A 5,866-nucleotide genomic window follows, 5' to 3' on the forward strand; every position below is an offset into this window, starting at 1 on the left:
TCATTTAATAAATTTGTTTTGATATATAAGTTGTTCAGGTTTTTCATCTAAAAAAAGCGACATTAATTTCTTGACGACCTAATATCTTGTTAACTCTGTCATTGTTACGAGTCATACATGAACAACTCTCTTAATACCAGATTGTGCGTTTTTATAAGCACAGTGAAGGGAAAAAAAAGACCAATTTTGAATATTTCATCATCTATCCAAAACTTTAAAACTTTGGGAAGTTTAAAATGGAATACTTTTTATTCAAGGAGATACAAAAGTCTAAGTTCACACGGTGGTTTTCTAGAGAGGGGCAGGTATGTGCCCGTGGCATCGAAAAGTTAATTAACGTATCTCCTTTTTTTTCTGCTCAAAAGCTATTCTCGAGCTTATAGAAAAGACTCTTTTTTTTTATGATTCTGAAAGAAAAGGGTAACTCTTAAGAAATTTTGGTCTAATTACAGTCCTACATATGGTATACTATGTCGAAATATTAATTAATAATATATTAAGCCCTCAACAGTGTCACTCTAATTAAAAATAAACTTCTAATCGTACTCCAATTCTTTTTATTTTTATTTTAACAAAACGCGTGGTTGCCATTCTAGATGTAAATTTTGTTTCAATATTATCTGAAATAGTTTCTAAATCTTTAAAAAATGGTATTTACAATTTCAAAACCACATCGTGTATATTATCTAGAAGGAAAATATATTCTCAGAAATAAGTTCAAGTGTGTTTCAACTAATCTAAACATCACTTTATTTACTAAACCTATATAAATAAACGTCAATGTGTGTTTGTATCTGTTTCTTATACGTTTCGTCCTCCAGTGTCACTGTGGTATGTCTGCAGAGTTGTACTGCTATAAACCGGGTTTCGATACCCGTGGTAAGCAGAGCACAGATAGCCCTCTGTGTAACTTTGTGTTTCATAACAAACAACAATCGGCACCAAACTTGACATAGTGATACAGGATGACATGAAGAAAGTCATAAGGAGGGTTGACCCCCCCCCCCCATCTAATTTCATAGTGATAAAATTATTGAAAACAGTACGTCTTTATTTTCAGTATTGGTATTCTTATTGTAATTTTAATGTTTATTATGTTACAAACGAGTTTTTAGTTCATTATTTTATTTAATAATGTTTATTTATTACTCCAGCTAGTATTATTTAAATTAACTCAAGCTGATTTTTTAAAATAACAATAAGCATTAACAGGTTTTAACAGCCATTCTGGCTCACTTCACCCTTTCATTAAAATTCAGAATATTTTTATTCCAATCATAAATCTCTTATTTTATTCCTCTAGCTATTTAAACTTATTTAGTATAAAAGTAGGATTAAACAGTTTGATACTTTTCAACAAGCTTCTTTTAATCTGCTTAAAATGCCGAATTGACTTCTGAAAAAAAAGCAAAAAAACAATCATAAGTTTTCCAAATCCAGAATCTCTAAATTTTAATTTTGTTCGTTATTTATGAAACGTTAACTATTTAATCAAAATAGCTTTTGGCCATTCATTAAGCATTTGTATTTTAGTTTTTTTAAGTCCACGCAACTAGTTTCTCTGGTTACAGGGCATGAGAAAAACTACCACAGAGAAAAGATATCCTAACATATTTTTTTTTATTTCTGCAAAATAATACTAGAGATGAATAACAATAACTTACATTGTCTCAGACAGCTAAGCCTAGATTAGCTTTCTTGCGGAAAGCCAGCAACACGATCTCTGTGTGACGCAATAAATAACCACAATAAAAAAAAATGAACTCACTAGAGGGCAGTAATTCTGGCGGGAACATTCGAAGCGGGCCTTACAAACGTCTACTATCTGTCGTTATGTGGTAAATAATGTCATTAAAAGGTAAAACATCACATCAGGCACGAAACGCTGCTGTTGACATCATAAATCCGAAATTTTGGCATAGGTTAGTTAGAGAATAGGGAAAATAATTTCTGAAATTAAATCAAAGTTTTAGCGTCTTTTCTGGTGGTTTCTATTTAATTTGATATTAAAGTCCCATTACTAGTTGAAACGTGAATTTTTATTGTCTTGCGCCAAAACCATAAATAGACTTTATTTCCTTGATGTATAGCCTTTTTATGTTCTATTTGCATCGAAGTAATTTTATCACCTACAATTCATTACATTGCCTGCGCTCATAAGTATTTTTAATCTTTAACATATATTTGATTTTGGTGTATTATTCTAATAAATTCTACGTCATTGTTTCAATAAGAAATAATGTGACCTTTTATTTGTCTGTAAATTTATTTTCGTTTTTATTGTAGAACATTTTCTGGATAGGTGAAAGCTGTTTACAGCCCTTATTGGTTTAATACAGGATCATAACTGAAAACATTCTTATGCTATTATGCTTTTTAAAATTCTAAACTCCACATGTTTGTAATTAAATGGGATGTCTAGAGACTATGTTTTCGATAGAACTGTTGCTAGTGAGCACCTGTCTCGTATTATTGTTGTAAACTCTCTCAAAAAAATAAAACTGAGGATGAGCAGGATTCGAATCACGTTTCCGCTTCTCGATTAGTAACTCTGAATAATTGAGTTATAATGTTTTTTGAATGTCATAAAACCAATCTTATTGGTTTATTAGGGCAACAGTTGGAGTAATTATTAAATTGTGGCGGTGACCAGTTTAGGTTTCTGAATTGATTCATCTCTTAAAGCTTATAATTGTTTTATTCTATTCATGTAGCATGAGTTTATTTTGTTCGAATCCGTACTGGGTGTGTTATAAGAGTGACAGTGGATCCTTTAGCTTAGATGATGGATGATAGGGTGCTGCTGACTGGCTGCTTTCCTTCTCGGCAATAGTTCATAATTAGGGATAATAACAGATAACCTTAATAGCTTTGTCATAAATACAAAGATACAAATTAATTCGACTTTTTCTTGCAGTAACAAGTATCAGTATGCTGGATATACGAGACTGTTTAGTGTAAGTGTTATTACGTAATGTATTTTGCGAGTTAATATTTAATGATTGTTTAGTTTTTAAGAGGGAATGTTGAAGATGAATTGTTTTAAAAGTATTCTATCTAACTATCTATCTAAGCTGCAGTCATCCCTCGTTGGATGTAGCTCTCTGTCAGACCAGTCCAGTATTTTCTATTCTTAGTCTACCGTGTCCATCTGATTCCTGCTTCCGTCATTATATCGTCCCTTTATCTTCTCTTTTGCCTTTCCTTAGATCTTTTCCCTGCCCTAGGTTGTCATTCCATTGTTCTTTATGCCCACCTATTATTGGAATACGTTACTACATTTCCAGCCCACTTATATTTGGTTCTTAGTATGAACTTTACTGCATCTATTATATTTGTTGTTTTTCTTATTCTGTCATTTCTCCATCTGTCTTGTAGTGTTATATGACGTCTTTTTCTTTCCATAGTGTTTTGTGTGGTTTAAAAGTTTTAGTTGTGACAAATTTCGCAACATAACCCTGTGTTTGTAATTACATTCTTATCTAGGCTTTACTAATATTGTTGACGTCACGTTACTCGAATCTTCGTATTTTTCTCGTTACCATAAGTGAGTATTGTTACTTTACAGCGCCGCTTGCGTAGTCTGGATAAAATTCGAAGCCTTAATAGAGATAAGGAAAATAATTTGTCTTGTCAAAGGATATTCTAAAGTACTTGAACCCGACTGTATGGACTTTGACGAAAATGAGACAATTATTTAAGGTTCAGGATACAACTGTGGTAACTCATGAAGTAACGTAAGAGAATTATTCACTGATTTGTATTGTGAGAAAAGAAGATAAAGAAAAGTATATTCGTCTTCTCAATCTGATTCTACAGTAATAGAATCATCCTGTGTGAACTTTTGACAAGAAAAGAGAATTATTTAGGATTTTAGATACAACTGTGATATCCTTTAGTGTAAATATGTTTTGTACATACGTTTGACTTGTTTTGAATATATATATATATATATTATTATTATTATTTTAAAACAAGTGGATTGTGTGCTGTCCGTTTATTGTTGACATTTATCGCCAACAAGTCACAGACACTTACTGTAGAAGAACCATTAGCCTACATATACATAAAATCCTGACACAGTACTTCCACTTCGCTACATACTAGGGGCCTCACGAATGAGTTTGAACTCTTTTCTCATTTTCTCTTTCTATTTTTGGTCATAAAGAAAAAAGTTTTCGAAGGTAGTCTAAGTTAAATCATTTAAATGTTAACAATTATGTAATCAGTCAAACTCTTTTCTTATATTTTCAACCAAGTTGGACACTAACATTACGTCTAGGATAAAGAAGTTGTTTTAATTAACAGAGAAGAATCTAGTGTATAGGAAACTACTGTTATTCAGACAAAAAGTTAATGTATTGGGTGTTTTTATGTATTTATATAGTATATATATGTAAACCATATACGCGTTAGCAGATGCAGACAATCTTATCAAAAGAATAAGAAAGTCATCAAAAAAAAAATCCCAAACCATATAACCTAATCTAGTCCATGAACAAAATCGTTTATACATTATCAATAAATCAGTCGTGATGTCCGAGGGTTGAAGGCTATGGCTCTCCATTGTTCTCTATTCCTAGCTGTCTGCTCCAACTCTCCTAATTCAAGCTACTCATTTTCAACCCATTTTCTAATGTCATCAAGCCAAGTGAGTCTCTGGCTGCTTCTAGTTCTTTTTCTTTCAAATTTACCCATCAGAATCTCTGCAAGCTTTCCCTCGGATCTAATTATACGCCTAAAGCAGCGCGCCTTCCGTTTCCTACATACTTCCAGCAGTTATCTTTTTGTCTTTGCACTTTCCAATACTTCTTTATTAGGTATTCTTTTTAGTTATAGTAAATGTTTAAAAATTCATTTCATGAGAATTCGATAATTTACTCGGTGTATTAAAACGACTCTTCGAACTTCAAAGTTGGATATTTTACGATACAAACAACATCTATGCTCTTCTGCTCTTTGATGTTTTAATCTTTCGGCACTTTCATGTACGTTATTTACTATTATTCTATTCACGTATTCCTCAATTTGCTATGATACAGAAAGGGATTCTCTGCCTTAAATCACATGATAATAAACTCGAATGACTAGGGCAAGGTTTAGGACGTAATTCAATATTTGTCACGCGCTTTGTCTCATTTCTATGTTATTTTATCAAAATCTACTTAAGCTTACAAGCTATGAAATTTTCATGACAGTGATTTACCCTTTCTTTCTTTTTCTTTTTGGTTTTCCTACGTCTGAGGAATACATGCACAGTGTTTTGTATATTGCTTTAAAATGCTGGAAAAACTGTATGGTTGACGTATTTCTTCATGTTTTAATACAAGTTATAAATGCCTTGTCAATAACGTTGAGAAAAATACGAATAGCGACATAAACCCTTCAAATTATCCCTTATTAATCCAGAATTATAAATAATAAAAAAATATTTCAGAGAACTTACATTCCACACAACGAAAGTCGAATAAGTTATTTTTATTTTTTAAAAGCTATCAACTTTTCTCTCAAGTTAACTTCTTAAAGTTCTAGAAGAAACCATTTTGTAGCTGGCCTCCTTAAGACACGGTTGATACTTTATGAGTAGGTAACATACGTAATAATAATTAAATACAACATCTTTCAAAGGGTATTAACCACATTAACTGCTACATTAGATGGTAACATACCGTGCATCATGTTAAAGAGAACAGAGTATAACAATCCTTAACCACAAGTACAACATCTTTCAGATAGTATTAACCACATTAACTGTTACATTAGATGGTAACATATCGTGCCTAATGTTAAAGAGAACAAAGTATAACAATCCTTAACCACAAGTACATCTTTCAAAGGGTATTAACCACATTAAATGCTACATTAG

The sequence above is a fragment of the Limulus polyphemus genome, unplaced genomic scaffold (genome assembly GCF_000517525.1).
Source record: "Limulus polyphemus unplaced genomic scaffold, Limulus_polyphemus-2.1.2 Scaffold719, whole genome shotgun sequence".
NCBI classification, from domain to species: Eukaryota; Metazoa; Arthropoda; class Merostomata; order Xiphosura; family Limulidae; genus Limulus; species Limulus polyphemus.